Raw genomic sequence first — 20,686 nt, 5'->3', positions numbered from 1 at the left:
TGTCATCTCTATAATTGTAAGAATTATCTCCTGCCTCTCTTATTGTAATGATGAATTTATTTCTAATTATAATAATAACATAAGTTTTGTGGCCCATTTCATAAAACAAGAACCCAACAATGGTTTTGCCTGTCAAGCAAACCAGTCTGCTCACAGAAAAATGAAGTCCTGAAGTAACTCTTGCAGGGAAGAAAAATAACCAAATGCTTTCCCATTCCACTGAAATTCCCTGAGGTCAAATTTAAATCAAGTTTTGTAAATAGTCTCATAGGGTTGATTTACTAAGATTTCTTATAAATCACAAGTCTTACTTTTGTATTTGAAGACATGCTTTGGCATACTTTTCTACTGAGGGTTTCAAGTTTAAAGCAGCGTTGTTTGTCAACTTGGACACATTTCCAAATACAAGAAATAGGTGATTATTGCAGAATGATAGCACATGAAAAGTTTTAAACAGCCTAATATATAGCAAGACTGACAAAAGTGCTGACACCTTTGACGTATGTCAAGCCACAAGATATTTTCTATTATCAAAGCCACAATTTATCTTAACGCAAAAATTTAAGAACATTATTTACATGTGAATGTCCCTTTGAGCATTTTTATAGCCATTCTTAAAGAAAGCCTAAAGCTAAAAGAGGAATGTTTTAATAAATTATAGTCTAGCCAGACAATGAAAGTATGTAGCCATGTGAACTAGTCATTATGAAGACAACATAGAAATATTGAAATAAATTTATAATATAACATTAAGCAAAGAAATACACAAAAGTGAATATTTCTCATTATTTCAAAATGCATGCATATGTTCAAGAAGTAAAAGCATTTGAAAAGTACATATAATTGTGTCATTGCATTGGGATTTGAGGCAATTGGCTATTCGACAGTTTTAAAGAAAAAATACTGTCTTTAGTAGCATTAGTTCAAACCATCTACCTCCTTTCATGCAAGAAAAAAATCTAATGGCTTTTAAAAACAGATACGGACTTTTCTGGAAGATTTTTAAATTTCCTACCCATTACTCCAATATTTATGGCATCAAATTCCAATATTCTCAGTTTACACGAAGCAGAGAACGACCATTGGAGGTAACTTAAACCCCAGAGTCAGTTTACCGCAGCATCTCTGTTTTAAATTACGGCACTGCCAAGCCCTCCCCAGGATCGGCACGTGATCCCGACTTTTTCCCTCTGGTGGTTTTACATATATATTTATACTGCTTCTGTGAAGTGATAGCTGAGCCCGACTGCAAGCCATGTCATTTCCACTGCTCTAGAATCATGGCATTCTATGGCTGGCAACCAAAGATTATTTTGGAAAACACACTCAGCTCCAGGGCCTGGAGAAACCTCCTCAACACATTTCCTGTGGGAACCTGGAGGGAGAGCTTTTTGCCAGACTCAGGCAGGTGGAGTTCTGCGGGGTTTATTTAACCCTGTTTCACAGTATCCAGTCATTTCATGTTTATTTTGACATTCTGAAAACACAGCATGCTGCCCAGGGCCAGATTGCATGACAGAGCTTTTTCCAACAATCATCTCAGTCATAAATCAATTTTTTTTGTGTGAAAAAAATCACCAAGTGCCTGTTTCCATTATTTTTACTGGTTTTTGCATGTTCTCTCTTTTCCCAACAACACCGACCTTCCCCTTATATGCTACATTTCAAAGATCACAGCGTATTCTGCAATCCCTTTAAACATGACTATAATATAAAAACAATTTTTTCAGACATAATTTAGCAATTTTCATACCAACTAAAATTAGGAAACTCTTTGTTAATCAAAATGAGGGCTCTACCAATTTAAGACTAAAAAGATATCACAGTGCACTAAAACTGTATTGTGGGGTAGGACCTTTTCTAGTTGTCTTCTCACCTTTGGTAACTCAAGCTATATGCCTGGAAGGGAAAAATATTTTGCAATATAATGTTAGCCCCCTTTAAAACAATAGCTAATGACCCCCAAAAGATGAGAGAACATAAGAAGATGGTGAGGCCTCTGGGCATCAGGAAGCTATAGTGTCAAACTACAAAACAAAAGGTTTCTAAGAATCTGCCAAATTTGTTGTCACTGAGCCAGATCACCTGCCAGTCCTCAGTCCTGGAACTGTAGAAAGCAAGTTAAGGTTTGGAAAATAAAGCGAACCAGCACCTTCCAAGAGAGTGAGAATCCCAGGTTTATAAAACAAATATTGCTGTAATTTATTTATTTCTCTGTTTTGGTTATATTTTCTATTATCAAGCATTTAGCATTTTTGTTGTGATTAAGAAATATTATCAGACAAAACTCATTTTTTTAAAAGGAAAAACATCTGAAAGGCAATGACTAAAAATATTTGTCAGGAAAGAAAATAGATCTTTTTGGAAGAAAAATTTTAATTAGTTTGGGCAGATAGTTGCTGAACATCCACCTGATAAGAATGTGAAAGAAATGAGTTAAGAGTTTCAAAGAAATGGCATTTTCATATTAAAAAAATATCTAACTAAAGCTTTAATATCAGATTCTGCCAATTGCATTAGTTTTTCCAGCTATACAAACTTCATCAAAACAGATCTGCAATTAGTTTCCTTCTGAAAAAGTACCTAAAATTAGTACATTACTTAGTTTGCCACTAATAAGATGTGTGCATAATTCATATACATAAAGAAAAAGTTAAGAATAATGCATTATTTATTTTTCTTTCTTTTATCTCCTTGTTCACATTTATTAAGTGAACTGACAAAGGACCTTGCTAAGACATTAAAATAATCTATGAAGTTGTATATTTGCAATAAGCTTATCTTACCGCCATGTCCTTTTCTGTCAAGTTCTGTCCTGTGACTCGGCTACCACAGTTACATATCCATGAAAGGAAAACACAAATTTAACAGTTCTTTCACTCACTGATCTCATCTAACTAATGAACATCAAACATGATGGACATACGTCACTAGACAGCGGTTACAAGACACCAAATCTCTCATAGCTCTGGGAGCTACATTATTTAGTAAGTCAGGGAAGACAGAAGTGCACTTTCGACCACAACCCCTGCTTGTCCTGTGTGCTCAGCTTACAAGGTTTACAGGTAAAGGCTGATGGAAGCAGCTTTTGTTTCCAAATTCTATAGAACAAAAACCCATCCTCAGTCAAAGAACCAATCTCCGCAGCCCCTCAAGAAACTGTCTGCAGGATGTGGATAATTAGTATTTAATAAAAGAAGGTATTCATGAAATGTTTTATGGATTATCCCAAGCAGGCTGGGGACCAGACAATACCTGTTATTTAGCACAAAGCTGATGTTCTGTCACACAGGGAAGCTTTTATTGCCCTCACAGAATACATCTTTAGGAAAACAGTCATTCAAAACTTGCTCTTTTGAGGCTTAAAACACAAATCTCAATGTTAGTACTAAAAAGAAAAACAAAGTTTCCAATTTAATGTGAGAAGCTGCCAAGGATTGGAAAAGGTAAATCGTGCCTTCAAGTGTTTACAGTCTGGTCAAATGCACTGTCTCCTATCCTCTTTGTGCAACGTCACCTGAGATGCCATTAACGCTGTAGATTCCTGAGGCTCTAATCTAGGAGTTCCAGATTCTAGGGGTCTGGAATGTGTCCCAGGAATCTGCCTTCTTACAAAGCACCACAAGTAATTCTGATGCCTGAAGCCCATGGACTCCACACTTTAAAAGTACTTTGCTACATAGACATAAATGTCAATGACCTGGGAGAAGGTAGAACAACATTCATTAATTCAATGCTTTGTGGGAAAGGTAGTATGGGGAAGGCACTCGGCTAACTACTTGTAAAAACATTTATGAAAACATGCACAGCATAAAAACAGAAAATACCAAGTGTTAGTGAGGGATAGAGAAACTGGAACCCTTGTACATTGCTGGCGGGTGTGTAAACCGCTGCAGCTGGAGTGTCAGGGAAATGCATCACATCTGTTTCTATGGACAAAGTTGCCCACAGTGGTTTGGTTCAGAACTCAGTGACAAATGCAAGACAGTATGTTAGTTCCTCAAAAAAACAAAAGTGTATTTACTATGATTGATCTCTTCCACCTCAAATAAATACCTAAAAGAACTGAAAGCAGGAATGCCAACAGATATTTATCCATCTAGGTTTATAGCTGTGTATTCACAATAGCCAAAAGGTGGAAGCAAACTAAATGGCTATCAAAGGATGAATGGCTAAACAACATGTGGTATATACATACAATGGACGATTAATCAGCCTTCAAAAAAGAAGGAAATTCTGGTACATGCTTTTGTGTAGGTGAAGCTTAAAGACATTAATACTGAGAAAAAGAAGCCAGTCACAAACTGCTTCCTAATACAAACACATACTGTATGATTCCACATAAATGAAGTACTTAGAATAGTCAAATTCATAGAGGCAGAATATTAAATAATGGTTACCAAGAGCAGAGAAGAAAAAGAGAATGGGAAGTTTGTGTTTAATATACACAGAATTTTGGCTTGGAATGACAAAGAAATTCTAGAGATGGGTGGTGGTGATGGTTGCACAGTAACGTGAAAGAACGCACTTGCCACTGAAGCATATATTGAAAAATGGTTAAAATGGTAAATTTGATATTTGTATTCTACAAGAATAAAAAAATTCAGAAAGACATGTCCTTGAAAATCATGCAAACAGTGATCAGAAAGTATAGACTGTACACTGGTAAATTACTGTCATAATATAATAATTTTAAAAAGGTTTCTTGGTGAAGAGAATTTTTTTTTACGGTGTTGAAGGCAAAGGGACCCTGGCCCTGGTGCTCCCCTCAAACACATGCAAACTGGAAATGGAAATGTTGGAAATGGAATGGATACGGAAAGGTGGTAATTTATTATACAATGCAAATAGCTGCTCATGTGGGACATGAAGATGGAGTCAGGTATTGCTTAAATTCTCTAAGTAAGGAGGCAAATGAATGTATAAGGTTTCTTTCCTGAGGCAGGGAACAAAAACAAAATCAAAATCACCTTCTCATTCAGTGAGTGAACGTGACGGGGGACGGAGTGCAGTACAGGTGGGTGGGTGGGATAATGGGACAGGCTGCTAGGGTGCGGCAGCAAAGAATACAGAACTGGGACGCAGCACATGCAGACAGTTGCCCTAGATATTCAGCCACCACATGGCCTTGAACTTCAGGTTCCTTGGGGATAAAATAGGACTCATAATGCTTTCCTTGACCTGAGATAGCTATAGAGATTACGTCTTGGAGTGACTACGTGGAACTTGGGAAGAATTTGACCGTATCAGAAAAATCTTTCTATGGTACCAGAAATGACATTTGAGCACAAGACTAAACCAATCAAAACATATTTAAAACTTTCCTCAAAGACTGTCAATTAATTTTGAATTTACAAAATTGTATTAACCATGAAACAGTTAATACATGGTTGATTATGCTCTTGGGACACTTGCAGAGGTGCTGAGGGCCAGCTGTCCAGAGCAGCACGTGTGCACCTAAAGATATTAAGTCAAGGCACTTGGTCTCTCAAGGCCTTGGTTTCTTCACACTTGTGTAAGTCTGAAAGTGCTTTAAAGTTTGGGGTCCAAAGAATATTCCCAGTCCATTCCCTGAATGCCATGGCGATATTGGAAAGTTCTTAAAATCTTCACCTCTACGTTTTCAGGAAACTCTCAGCCTGAGAGGTCAGTCCTGACTCTCTCGATCCCATTCTGGGAACTGACTTGATGGGGAGGAAGTCTGCCACCAAGAGGAAGCCATGACGCTGTTCAGGATGAGGCTGTGGTGAGTCCCTGGCGTGAAGATGCACCTGTCGGGGAAGGGCGCGCATCTCTTCCCGTGGACCCGCCTGCCACAGTGATCTGCCCCAGAACTCAATGACAAGCACAGTCTTCTGGTCTGATCCAAATGTGGCCCAGGTTCGTAGCTATTTGCAGCAAAGCTCTGGAGGAAAGTTATTCCCAAGAATCACTATTAGAATAGGGCTGTCATAACAATTCTGTTTATACCCAGAGCCACTGCCCACAGCAAAATCCAGCCAATGGGTATTGGGTCAGAGCTAGTTGCACACCCTAGGGATTTAGGAAACACTGTTGTTTTTCCTTTTTCTTGAGACCCCCTGCATCTAGAGATGACTTTTCTTGAGACCCCCTGCATCTAGAGATGAATTTTTTTTAATCTTCAGTACATAAATGGAAATAATCATCTTGAATTCCAGATTCTATAGGCACAGCCCTTAGACATTCCAAGGTTCTTCCTTGCTGAGGCAGGCTGCTCTTTATGAGCCCTTCATCTACACTATGATGAACCTGGCCACTTCTCTAGCAAACAAGAAAGACAGATTTATGTTCTGGCGGGACACCCCCTAGTAAGATTTGGTATAACCAATGTAAAAAAGCTGAGGCCATATCAGTAATTTACATGCTGTGGTCTGTAAGGCCTGGAGTGTCCTGCACAGGGGCCTGTGAGGCCTGTGGAAAGGGACGGTGGGAAGATGTCAGCCTCTCCACGTCACCACAGCCCTGCATGTCAGAAAAGGGTGAAGGAGTCTCAGCAAATCAATGAGTCCTCAGTGTTCTGTTGGATAAACAAAAAGACCTCTTTCAAATTTTTTTTTTAATCAGAACCTCTTGAAATTTACTAACTTAAACTGTAAGGTAAGCTTTGCCCCTTGTAATAAGTTTGCTGAGCTCTTTATCTAACTCATGAGGGTTTCATTAGGCCTTTCCTCCCAAGAGGGCTACAAGGTGGTTTTCCATAAGGGAAAAGATGAAATTCTGATATGCTCAGAGCAGGGTTGTCTTCAGCCTCTGGCTGATGGACATTCCACTCTTTTTGGCCTGGAATTCAAACCATAGCCAAGAACAAAATTGTATTTTAGTTTGAGTTTCATTTTTTTTTCCCCAAACAGGGCAGTCAGGGGTGCTTAGAATGGAAGCCTACATTTAATACCCATCCCTCAACTTAGAAGCAATGCTTTTAACCATTTTACATTGAAGGTATATATACATGAAGTAAAGAAATCACATTATGAATAAAAAATGTCTGGGTATCACCATACTTCTTAATATTTAGGAATCCATTAATACTTCATGTGACTACAAATTCCAGAAATTCCTGACACAGTGGTTTAAACAAAACCATACCATAGGGTTTCATACACAAATTCCATTAGTTCAGAAGCAGTCCAGGAGAGTTCACATCATCAGTCTTTCCTCATCATTCTTAGCATGTGGTTGCCATCCTCAAGCTCACAAGAAGGCTGCCACATCCATAAAAACTGTATCCATGAACTAAGAAGAAAGAAAGTGGGAGAGCCAAATGCTTTCTCTTAATGCAACTTTTTTTTTTTTATTAGTTTCCTCCCCTGAAGCCCTGAAGCCCGAATGGTGTGCCACAGTCAGCTTTGTCTGCCAGGGAGTCTGGGAGATCAAGCGTTTTTCTTGGGCACATTGCTGCCCCAAACAAAACTGTGATTCTCTTATTAAGACAAACAAGTAATTGAGTAGTCTCGAAAGTGTCTGATACCATGTTCTTGCCCAAATACATCTATGATGCTATAATTCTATGCTAATTTTATGTTATTTAAAATATATATAGAGACATATCCTGTTAGAAGTATCTGAAGAGAAACATGTTTGTATAGGAAATGTATGAAAGAGACAATCCTTCCTTAGGAAGATCATACAGTTTTCTAGATGCTCAGAACCCTGGGAGATGCTCCCTCCTGACTGCTTAGGGACATGCTGGACCACTCCAAATAATCCTGACTCCTGGATGCACCCATGTGTAGACACGGAGTTCAAGAATAATGTGTCTGCCTTGTGCACCATCAGAACTAGATTCTGTTCATTATTTTGGAACTAATAGGTTAATCTGCTGCAGATGAACAAGTGGGCACTATCGAGTTAGCTATTATCATTTTTTCCTGCAGACTTCTGGAGATTTGTTTTAACTCAGTGTGTGAATTGGAATTGAGATATGGCATTTATAAGCTATATGACTCAACTATGCATTAACCATCACTGAACCCTAGGTTCCATGTGTATAAAAATGAAATATACTTTCTAACTCAAAGTCATTTGTGCGGCTTTGGGACATCTGGCATTATTATGCGTGGACAGGCACCGGGAGTCTACATTCAGACTGGCTCAAATTCCTGCTCGACCACCATTACTTCTATGACATTAGATTCATTACTTAAATATCTAACTATTAGTGCCTTCACCTAAAAATTGGGATGATAATAATATCTCTCAACACAACTCCTGTGAGATGAATGAAGTAAATGAAATTATATTGATTAAGAACTTAACATAGTGCCTTATATAGAGTCAGTGTTCAGGGGATGCTGGCTTTTATTAGAAGTATTTAAGTGTAGTGACTGGCACCCAAAAGTGCTTAAAAATAGCATAATCTTTTTTCTATAAACCATAGAAGACCAAAGTTTTTGAGAACATTTTATATATTTTAAACTATATATTATTTTACAACTGAGTTTATTAAAAATATTTCTCCTCAGAGACTGTGATCACAAAGTCTAATTAACCATCTGATTTGTATTTGATCTTCTAATAGTTATTATTCCAGTCTGGAGGTTTTCACACTTGACTGTTATAGTGACATATTACTCAGGACAATGATGCTTCTTTTCTTGAATGAATGAATGAATCCCATGTCAGAAATACATTTTAGTTTAGTATCTTAAATCTTTCATATTTAATCAATGAATTTTCTTACTTACGAAGGACTATAAATTACATTAAGTAGCTGAGAAGTTTAGCCAGTCTTCAAATTATAACTTTCATAAGTCCTATTTGAAAGCTTAAAATACAGGACAGCTATGATATATTTGGAAAAGACACAAGGTATAAAACAAAGATTCTATTGTAAGACAACTTTTATAAACTGGTTACACATTCTGAACTGCAAGTTCTGGTGACTTACAACATTTTCTCAGGAGTTTGCCAAAGTCAGTGAAGAACAATTAACCTAACATCTTTTCATTTAAAAGGACTCAGGGAATCAACGACATTGAAAAGACTAAATGCAGTACTAATCTTGGTGTGTTTCTTTTTCTCTACCTGGGAAGATTAAAAAAAAAAAGTAACCCTAAAAATTATAAGACCTGTCATCATCACTACTTAGCTGGAAACTTACTGAAATATATCATCAAAAAATCAATTTGCAAGCACCTAGCAAATCATGGGGTACTGGGTAAAATCTGCTTGACATTGTGAAAAATAAATCTTGTCAAATCAACTTAATTTCCATCTGTGACAGAGTGACAAGAACAGTAGATGCAGAGAACTTAGTAGATAAAACATATCCTGACTTCGGTCGGGATGTAGAAGCAGTTCCAACATCATGCAGAGAAAAAATGCAGGCTGGGTGTCACTTTATCTTTATGAACAGTTCCTATTAATGACTGTCCTCAATGTATCTGGAAATGGTACTTATTTGGAATATTGGACAAGGTGACTGGTTAGATATAAAGATGATAAAGTCCAAGACCAAATTATGACAGGGCTGATTCTGATCATTTTCTTATTTAGGGGGAAAAAAAAAAGATTAGAAGATATTGGTAGAATTAAAACCACTAGGAGTTACTATCATTTTACTGCTTCTTTTTAGAAAGGCATCATACTTTGGCAACCACGATGCCTCTCCTCTGGACTTTATTCATGCCTTGGTTAAATTACAATGGTCAAGCTAAAGACCTGCAGCTAGAAAGGGTATAACGGAGAACCATAATGTCCGTGTAATGGTGCAATGGGATCATTCTCTAAGCTTTGGGGTCTGGAAGTCCAGGACGGTGCCAGGATTAATGGCCTGAAACCAGAAGTGTCAGGGATTTCCTGCTCCTGCCCAGTGAGCAGTCCATTTTTATGTGTCACCCCAAGTTTTTTTTTCCCCCAAGAAAAGTTTAATGAATCCCCTTCATGTCCAAAGACTCAGGGCATTTAACAAAATGAAAACATGGTACTCAAACCAGAGAAATAGTAGTTCCTAAGCAGGACATCTGAAATCTGAGTATGTATTACAATATCAAATGGGTTGGTGCAATGTAATTATTAAATTTAAATTTTGATTAATGTGAATTTGAAAGTGAATTTTGAGGAATCATATTAGCAGATATTATTTGGAAACAGCGTTAAAGGACCTGATTTCAATACATGATCATTTCAGCCTAGACAATTTAAGTCCATAAGAGTGGGGGACACACACACAGCAAGACTTGAAAGAGTAGTGCACACAGGGTCAGCCAAAGGGCATTTCCTTGGACCGGGACTTGAAATTAATTCTCAACTCTGATGAATCTGTAGCAGCCAGGCTTGCTCTAAGGAGAGATATGATCAGTCAGCGAGCCACAAGTGCGCTGACTTGAATTTGATGGATGTGGAAGACCTTCCCCTCTTCCCAAAATAAAAAAGACAGAAAGGTTATATCAGAGCCCAACGATAGCACTTAGACTGCACAGTAAATCCAGAGGGATTAATCAGTCTTGAATCTCTCTATTCATTTACATGGCGTCTTCATTAGGACTTGAATTAAAGACTTACTCCAGGTCTTTTTATACATGTCTGATTCGCGTGCACCTACCATGGCTGAAATCCAGATTCTAATGTGCAGAATGTACAATCAAGACTTTTTAGGGAATTGTCTTTTAACAAGATTTATTTCTGTTGGACTGTGCTAATTCATCTAGTCTTAACAATTACTTGGTGTGTGGACTTCTCCTGCAATACATCTGTGAATGGGCCCTCCAGACTGGGCTGAAACATTATATAACTATACATATGTATGTATATGTATGTATGTATGCATATATATATATGTAAAGGCCTCCCTTTTATTTATCCATTCATTTACCCAGATATTGGATTAAATCCCATGCTTCTTGTTCAGAATCTTGTAGTCCAGTGAAAGATTCCAGTGAATTAATCTCTGACTTGATTCACTGTTGAAAGAGTCCTGGCAGTCGTACTGTGGAGGGACAGAGTAGGGCACTTGCATTAGCCCTGATCTGAAGAACTATTTCTTGCACTAACCCAAAGCATCCTGTAACTTACCCCAATGAAGCCTGTTCTAAGCTTTGGGCCATCTAGAACAAGTCTAATCCTTCATTCACATGAAAAACCTTTAAAAATATGAGGAAAATTCCAATAGAGCCCCTAAATCATCTTCTATCCAAAAAACCCATCCCAAACATACCTTAATGGGAATGGTGTTAATTCCCCCAAACATCCTGGCTCAGTTCATCCATTACCTGCCATCAGAATTAATCACCCATTAATTCCCTTAGCACTTTGTGGGTACGTCACTTCTCGCTCTCCCTTTAGAAGACTGAGAAATCTTAAAAGAACGTTAATATTTTGATTCATTTGTGGTCTCCGGCACATTTTTCACTGGGCCAAAATCAATAGACTTTAATTGAATATCGAGGAAAATAATTAATGTCCAGAAAACAAATATCATAGGCTTTCAGAGACTTTTTGAGAGTATAGAGCAACTGCAATGGCTAATATAGATTCTTAGAGAAAAATGACATAGTGAAATCTTCGGAATTCCTTTTTTGCTAAGGCCATCTTTTTACTAGAATTATTTTCTGACTAATTGTAATTAGACTGCAACATAAAGAAATGATATTCAAAATTTAACAATATCAGATGGACATGACCTGAGTATTGAAGCAGGGTCTTGGATGTACAAACTGTATGTTGGGAAGGTCTGGGTATCTCAGGGAGGGCCAGGAGAGCACGATGTTTAAAAACAATTTCAAAATTATTTGATGTTTTAAAAATCTGTTAAGGCAATAATAATGCATAGTGCCTAAATAGCAGCCTTTGAAACACAGACTTTTAGCAGCAGAGGTTTTAATAGAAGCCCTATAATCAAACACCCTCATTGTCCTGGTCCTAAGAGGGAAAATGGCCGGTTCACATTCACACAGTAACAGAGACAGTGGTAGAACTGACCAAAATTGGCTTTAATGCTTCTCAGCTTACCTAAACTAGACACATTTCCTTTTGACTCTCGATCCCTAACCTCCCATTTCTTAGAGCATTTACTCAGGAAAATTTGCCATTGTAAATAACATGCAAATCTTCTCCCAAACCCTTGCCAATAACCCAGGAATGTTAGTTTCTCAAGGACCTGGGAGCTCTCCTTTGGAAATGTAATCATCAAGAAAAATGGTGTCCCTATTACCCAAAAGTCAGATCACCAATTAGAGAACACAGATGGCCTAATCACATTGACCAATGTCCTCCTAATGTCCTCCAGTACTTTTCAACCAGCTCACACAAGAGCCTAAAACTCTCCCAGCTTTTGTGTCAGTAGAGTTGAGCCCCTCTTTGCCCTCTATTACAATGGTCTTGAATAAAAATTTCCTTAATTCTGAACTTGTTTCAGCACAATATTTCTCTGACAAAATCCATCTCTCAGAATCTTGACCTCTTTCTATGATGCCATATTCCTTCCAGTTGGTAACTGGAGTTACCACATTAAACAACAGGAGAAATAAAGATACCACCACTGTCCGGGTCCATTGTTCTACAAATCATATTTCATGGAAACTCCATTGTAAATTGTGCACTATTGATGTCAAACTTCAGTGTGGCTGAGAATTTATCACAATACTTTTTGAAAATGTAGATTCCCAAGTTCCATTACCAGAGATCTAATTCAGCAGACATGGGGTGGGGCCAGAAATATATGCTTTAATATGCATCAAATGACCCCTCTCCTACAAATTCTGCTTTAGATTATAAGCTAGATAAGGGAGAGAGTCATTTCTATTTGGCCATCATTCTACGCCCAGCATAGCACCTATCATTCTACAAATACTTGTTAAGTAGATGACTAATTTTTGCTTGAACCTGTACCAATATACATATTTTTTTCCTTTATGGAAGTCTGATGCTTAGGACCAGAATTTTATATATAATCTACTTCATCAATTTTTAAATGCTTCAAGAAATTTCCTTTTTTTCACTTTGGGAGAATATAATAAATGCTTTAATATCAGTATTTCAATTGCAATTTGCAAATAAGTTTCACATTTTTTAATTAGATTCTCACAGCAATCCTTTCAAGGAAATATCTTCCCATTTTGCAGATGAGAACATTGAGGTTCAAGGAGAATTAACGATTTCCAATTATAACACAACAGATGGCAGACAAGAAATGAACATAGTTCTTTTGGCTGTGATTATAGGACCATGGACAAAGTTTGTCAAAGAATTCTTTTAAATTATGGGTTATATTACTTTAAACAAATCTATACATGTTTAAAAATCAAAAACATGAATTTTAGATGATTCACTAATAGGTCATGTTTTGCATCTTAATATTTTAACATATTATACATTTAAATGCTTTTGAAAATAAGGTTAGCCTAAGTAAAATTTATTTAGTGTTTATTTAAGTTTTCCCATACCCTTAGAGGTTTGAGCAACTCACACTTTAAAAATTTTTATTTTTACTGGTATATCCTTGTTACTTTTTAAGCCAGATATCAAAGAGAAAAATATGAAAAAAAAACTACATTCTATTGCCCTGTGTACTATAAAAATTCCAGGGCTTAAAAAAATACATAGTTGAATCCAACTGATGTTATAGATTGTGTAAAGTAAAACTACGTTCTTCTAATTAAGAAGCTAAAAGATCTTTGGAAACTCTCAAGCTATACTTTGTTGCTCATTTCATTTTTGTAGGTCCATTAGGGATTTTTTTCCCAGTGAATGTACTTAATAACAATTTGATTTTCTAATAACTATCCCATTGTATTGTACAAAATTTAAGTTTGGATACTTAAAGTTGACCTATAAAGTAGTTCCATATTTTAGCAGGAGAAAGAATACTGTACTTAACAATTTGATTTTTGTTCTCTTATTCCAGAGAATATAAAATATATTTCTTGGATTCCAACATGAATGTTCTATGGAGGGCTTGGATATCTTGTCTGTCAACTTCTAAATGTACTCACATTATTTTAAAACATTTTTGCATAATTATGAAAGCTCAGGGATATGGCACCTAACATTGTTTTAATATGTTTAAACAAAGACCTCAGGGAATACACAAAAACTGTATGTAACAGGAGAAAAAAAAATTCCCTTGTGCAAAATCACCATATTGCAACCAATGAAGGTTTTCTCAGCATCTTAGTCATATTTAATATAGAGACCTTATCTTACTAATAATATGCCCCTTTTTATGGCTCAGTCTACCAAAAAATACACTGTAGTCTGACTCTAAAAATGTCTTTTCATCTCTCTTCTCTTACCATTTCTTGCTAAGCTCATTGAAAAAGCAGAATGACTCACTAGAATTACTTGTTGATATTTTCTTGATCCAGCACTGTCATACTGCTGAACTGACTCTTATAAATTCAAACTAACCTCTATTATTATGTATTCTATGGAATCTCTGCACTGTTCACCTTAAGGAAGCTCACGGTCCTTACATTTTCCTACTTCTTTGCTTCTTTTAGACCCATGAAAGCTATTTGGAGACCTAACTGACCTCTTTGCTTTATTTTGAAAATCATTCTGAAGAATGACCTATAAATGGCCAAGTATTTGGGTCATTCACACTAATTACTGAGCAATGCAAAGTATGTATGCTTAAAATAAATTCATAAACATATAGTCCTGATGTTAAAGAATAGGATGGTCTCTCCAGAGTTCTCTATGAATTCTTTGAATTGTAAGGGTTAACATATTTAGTTGGCATAGCTTTATGATATATCAGCATTGTCCAAATTTGTTGGCAATTTGCTCAACCATACTTCTTTATTCTATTCATACTATATAGCCTCACTCTGAAAAACCTGCTTTTGATTGGCTATGGAGGAAGGTACAAGGCTTTGTTTAAAATATTTTATAGAACCACCATCAGACATTTTTCCATTCTCTGTGTATTGGATGATGTCTATTAATAAACACATGCTTACTGTGAGAAAGTGTAATTAAAAAAATATATATGATAAAAGAGATTAATACCCACTACCCACAAATCACCCAATCTTTGAAGAATGATCTCTCATCTTCTTTCTCTCTGGCATCTGCATACAAAATTATTATGCCTAATAATCATCCTAGGACATAAAGCAAACTTCAGAAAGGAATTTATGACTCAGTCCTTCCCTGGGGAATTCATTTTCTGCCCCAATGGCTCTCTCCATCAGTGTTAAGTTTCTTTTGGAATCTTGAACTTTCCAGGGTGCCTGGAAAGCAAATGGCACTATGTCTCTTGAAGTTGAAACTGGAGAGTTGAGAGGTCATCTACAGTTTAGGTGGGTATAAATTGATAAGCAATAATTTTGGCCTCAAATCATCATGTTTAAAAGGATTTTTTAAAGGAGTTGTACTCATCTGAACCCGTTTTCCTTAAGTTAATCATATCAAGGAAATAATAATTAAAAGAAAACAGGAATAATAAATCATAATGTGTTCTATGTTCCAAAATCATATTTGAAGATTTTTCCTCCTTGTTAATTGACATTTAAGTTACTCCCTTCCAAGTTACTGTATGTCATAACTTGCCAATTCACTAAGCTTCCCTGAATTTATGGCCATCTGTTCTTCTATTTTTGCTTGAGCAAAGGAATACAAAAATGCATTAAACTACATGGTGAGTCATTTTGCACCTTACTCAAGACCGGCAGCTTTACAATTAAAATGAAATTGTTATTTTGGTAGATGGAATAATGGTCAATGAAGTATCACTTAATTTTCTGTTGACTCCAGATCTGAAATTAACCAGACTACAGCTGCCTGCCTTGGCCAACCGTACAGTGGTACTTGAGGAACTTTGGGTCACCACTTTTCCTCCCATTAAGTAGAAAGAAAAAGAGACCAAAAAACAAATAAAAAAAAAAGACAATGGAAAAAGGAAATTAAGGAAATAGAATCTTTCATCACAGCCTGTATAGCAATACCTGAATTCCAAAATTCAGTACAACAGGTGCCTTGCTCCAAAAAAGAGGTGCAAAGATATTGGGAGAAGTAACACAATGATGATAACAATCTCTATCTAAAGATTCGCATAAAGTGAATCAGGCAAAATACTAAGTCCTTGGGATTTCCAAGACACAGATGGTAAGACTAGGACCATGAAACACCAGCATTCCTGCTCACAACATTGACTAAGCCAAGCCCTGAAGTTCATTAGCAGCAAAGTAATGACCAGTCCATAGATACCCTGCCTGGACAGGCATCAAGTGTGGAGTTCCTAAAATTCAATAGTCGGAAAGCTATTTGTGACCTAAATGGAAGGACTCATAAAGAGGAAACAGACAGATTTAACCTGTTCCTTTCTTCTCCTCTGCCCGTTCTTTACCCTATGAAATCTGATAGACATCTATGCTGTCGGGCTGAAATAAAAGTCACCCAGCTAGAAACCTTTCTGCTGCAAGTGAGGTTCCCCGAGCTGTTCTTCAGCTTTAGTTCCTTCTCTAGCCTTTCACCTTCTGCATCAACTTTGTGACCTTTGTCTCTTTATTTTAAGACAGCTCATCTGTTGTCAGGGCTTCAAGCTTGCTGACAAAATCCATCCGTGGCCTTCATTTATTCATCAAAATAACAATTTCAGATTTCTCCATTTCTCCAGGACATTTCCACGTGGAATGTAAAAATGAACTCATGACTCATTTGCTCAGGTTTTTTTTTTTCTCGTAAGTGCCAATTCTACTGAGAGCACTGTTCTAGGCTCCTGTCTGCAACATTGCTGAGCCATTTAAACCTTTTAGCTTTATGTCTGGTTTCTCAACCCAGGAGTATAATTCTATTAATTCTTGCTTTGGAGAACTGCTTTTACCCATTACTTTTTCTCTTTCGTGCTTTCTCTCCTACTAGCTAAATTCTTGTCATGTCAAACATGGATTCATCTAGCTACCCACCAAAACTTCTATGCCCATTCTCTTTTCCTTCTACTATCAGAAAATATGTACTCCAACATCCTTTGGCCAGTTAATTCTCCATGTAAAAATGATTAGTGCTCATTTAGGACTCACATCATAAGACCTAGACTCTTTAGGCTTTCAAATCTCCTGGCAATGAGCTCCCACCCTTACATGTATGTGTTCTAAAAGTCACCTCATTAATATAAATAAGAGACACTTTAGCTCTATCACTTAGGAAATGCCAAGGGTTTGGGATGCTGTGAAATAGGAACCATGCACGAAGACCAAATATATTTCTTACAAATCACAGTATCACAGTAATTATATTCCTTTTCATTAATAATATTATTTCTGACAGTTCACTTTATTCTCTTCCCATCTTGCTAGAAGGTTGCCTATTTTTAAATTTCATTATCTCTTTCCACCCACTTTGCTGTTACTGTCTCCTGTTTAAAAATTTCTATCAGAATGAAATATCTTTTAATATTTATGTGCTCTCATTCTTTAGAGATGCTGCTTATATACTATTGTTTTTGTTTCCTATGGTTGCTGTAACAAATTGCTGCCAACTTAGTGGCTAAAACACCACAAATACATTATCTTGGCTCTGAAGGTCAGGAGTTCGAATATTAAAGCATCAGCTCTAGGGGAGAATCTGCTTCCTTAACTTCCTGGCTTCCAGAGGATGCCTGCATTCCTAGACTTGTGGCCCCTTCCTACATCTTCAAAGCCAGCAATGCAGCATCTTCAGATTTCCCTCCCTCTCTCTTCCCCCCTCTGGTTCCTTTTTCACATCTCCTTCTCTGATTTTGACCCTGCTGAATCCTTCTTGAAGGACCCTTGTAATTACATTGGGCCCACTTGGATAATGCAGAATTGTCTCCCTATGTGAATAGCCTTAACTTAATTACATCTGCAAAGTAAAGTTCCTTGTGCCATATAAATTAATATATTGTTTCTGGGGATTAAAGCTTGAACATCTTTGGTGGGTTGGGGGGCGATTATTCTGTCGACCACATTATATACAGATGATTCTTTAAAAAACAATTGGACAATCTTCAGCTGGTGAGTTTTCCCCACTTACACTTAGTAAAACTTGATTTTTTTCTCATTTTACTTCTATTTCTTTCTTCTCTCTTCATACTTTTTAAATTTTTGTTTGTTATTTTCTTACTCCATTTTTTATCTATTATTTAGGATTTATGAATTTTTAAATTTCAATTCAACAGTAATCCCTAAGATTTCACTGTGCGTATTTAACTTTACATCATAACTTTCGTTTCTTAAAATTCCACTTTATAAAAATGTTTCTGTTAAACTTGGTGGCTTTTGTATATTCACATTTGCAATTGTAGCTTTTATTTAGTAAACATTCTGCAGATATAAATCGTTGTTTCTTGTTTTGTTGACACTCACTCATAGCGCTCTCTCGTGTATTCGATCATCTTTGTGTGCCATCTTATCTGAGCTGTGGTAGTCCTGCGGGCTCAATTTTGGGACACTTGTTCTTTTTTTTTCAGAAAGTAGATGTTTCTATTTCTGCTGTTCTTTGGGGACAGAAACATTGTTGGATCAGTTCAAGCTCCCTGGAACTTTCTGATTCAGAATGAAAGATAAAATACAATAAATGACTCAATAATATCATGATAGAAATTTTTATTTTATTTAAGTACATTTATCTTTTCTTTATAGACTCACTGATTTTCATTTCTTTGGTAGGTTTCAACCAGCCTGTTTTCATTTTTGGGTGTTCATCTTCTAAAAATATTGCCCAGTGGTAACTTCTTTATAGGACTCCTGTGTCCTCTTGATAGCAATGAATCGGCGAAAGCTTACTTCCTTGAGGTACACTAAGATATCCTAGACCTATCTGGTTCTCTTCGCAACCCAGACAAAGAATTTCCATTGCTCAAAAGCACCTTTTATTTGAGAATAGTATTGGAATCATAACTGAGGAGCTGAGATTGCATATTAGGTTCATATAGTTGGGAGAACAATGCCCCTAGAGCATTTCAGTGTACAGAGATACAACACAAATGCTTGGTTTTCTTTAAATGTGCGCTTTAGGTTGATATTTCCACTTGGTTCTAACACAATGGTCCTTCTACTCAACTTTAATATTTTCAGTAACTGTACTGTTTTTTACTTGTAGTAAAAATACTCATTTCTGAAAAAGTAAACATACTTAAGTATTCTTTGTATATTAACCCAAAATAATGAAATAGACATAATATTAAAAATAAAGCTACTGAATTGAGTTTAAAGATTTTCTGTCTAACTTCTTGCTTCCAGTATGTATTCTAATAGACATATGTATACACTTTGTTTCATAGTCTTTCATAACTTATCCTGCATGGCTGCACAAGTATTAACTTGATGTAGGATTTGATGCAGTTTATTTCATTTTCAAGGTGGTATCATTCCAACAGATGACAATTCCATGATCTTCAAAGTGCCACTGTTAGGTGTTGATATTTTGATTCTGATAGAGAATCGACTCTATTGTCTACTTTATGAGATGTGAAAAGAAAAATATCAGCAATTTCTGAAGCCCATGTAAGTATTTTATTTAGCCACCATCTAATATCTCTGTCACAGTTAAAAGCATGGTTATATCTGCAAGAATCATGTGTACAACTTCAGGCAAAACAATTCTGACTTCTATGTTCAGTGTAACGTGTAAAAACAGAATTGTTTATATGTGCACATACTGAAATCTTAGTATCCACTCAATGTCTCTTGCTATACTAGAATTCCTAGTGTAAAGTATATGTCCTCGGCCTTTGCATCTAGGGCAGTCTAGACTTACTCTGAATAGAGAATTATTCCATTCTGATCAGTTTCCAATTACTCAAATGTCTTGTCATTAACAGCTGAACGCTCCCATACGTGTCCTGAGTCCTTTATTTTTAGAGACAGCCCATCACAAAGCTCAAGGCCTTTGGTAATGATGCCTCAAAGGCTCAGTCTTATTCTAGAGCAAACAGAGGGGTTCCTGGCACTCCTGGAAACTGGATACAAATATAGACTTAGGTAAGTCCAGGAGCAGAGGGAGAGCAGGAACTGGGATATCTAGAAGATCATTGTCTCCTTACAGGAGAGGCCAACACCAACACACACAGCCTCCGAAGTTTGTGCTCAGACACAGCAGTCATGAATGAGTAACAAGGAGGGCTTCTTACATGGATCTAGAAATGCTACTCCTCTACCATTAGGTCAACATCTTTTATGTCATTTTGTAATTTCTTCTGAGTACTTGAGTGGCAAAACTCATTTTCCCACATATTCCCTTAAGCCAGTTGTTTAGAAAGGGTGTCTTCCTGGTCTCAAGATTTCTTAAATGTATCAGAATAGCATGGTTCCTGGAACCAGGAAGAAGAAATGACAATTTCTAATCATCTCTGTTACATCAAATATAAACTTTACAGATTGGGAATCATTCTGTCTACCAGTTTCTGAATAGGAATAGAATGTTCCTTCTGTTCCTAGAATAGGGCAACACTTACGGTAGATTGATCTGAACTTGAGACAAAACAGGGCATCTGGTACTTCCACGGCATTTTATAGGAGAGATTAAGAAGTGCAGAGGTATGACTCAGAAACCAAAGATTCCATTATGATTCCTAACTAAAACAACACATGTTTTGAACTGAAACAATTTGGGGTCACGGCCTACAATGTCAGTCCCAGACTGTGAAGGGGGCACAGGGAGGAGAAACTGAAAGAAAAATATTAGGTATTTGCCCACAGCTGTTCCTCTCCTTACTAACTCATTCCACCATTTTTGGATTCCTTGCCAGGTTAATACTAAATTG

At 36.7% G+C, this 20,686-nt stretch overlaps 1 protein-coding gene and 1 long non-coding RNA gene across 3 annotated transcripts in view; one reads left to right on the top strand and one right to left on the bottom strand.

The window, feature by feature from the left end:
• LOC118967930 (uncharacterized) overlaps nucleotides 1–20,686 on the bottom strand; it is a 289,452-nt gene that overhangs the window by 9,114 nt on the left and 259,652 nt on the right. The gene's annotated exons all lie outside the window — the stretch shown is intronic.
• LOC108384220 (uncharacterized) overlaps nucleotides 1–20,686 on the top strand; it is a 59,313-nt gene that overhangs the window by 12,307 nt on the left and 26,320 nt on the right. For both annotated transcript variants that reach the window (XR_012133422.1, XR_012133423.1), the window contains exon 2: nucleotides 5,628–5,746. This is a non-coding gene — a long non-coding RNA (uncharacterized lncRNA). The remainder of the gene's footprint in view (nucleotides 1–5,627; nucleotides 5,747–20,686) is intronic.

The sequence above is a fragment of the Manis javanica genome, chromosome 7, assembly GCF_040802235.1.
Source record: "Manis javanica isolate MJ-LG chromosome 7, MJ_LKY, whole genome shotgun sequence".
In the NCBI taxonomy this organism is placed as follows: Eukaryota; Metazoa; Chordata; class Mammalia; order Pholidota; family Manidae; genus Manis; species Manis javanica.
The sequence above is the reverse complement of the archived record's forward strand: the minus strand, read 5'-3'. Positions and strand labels throughout refer to the sequence as shown.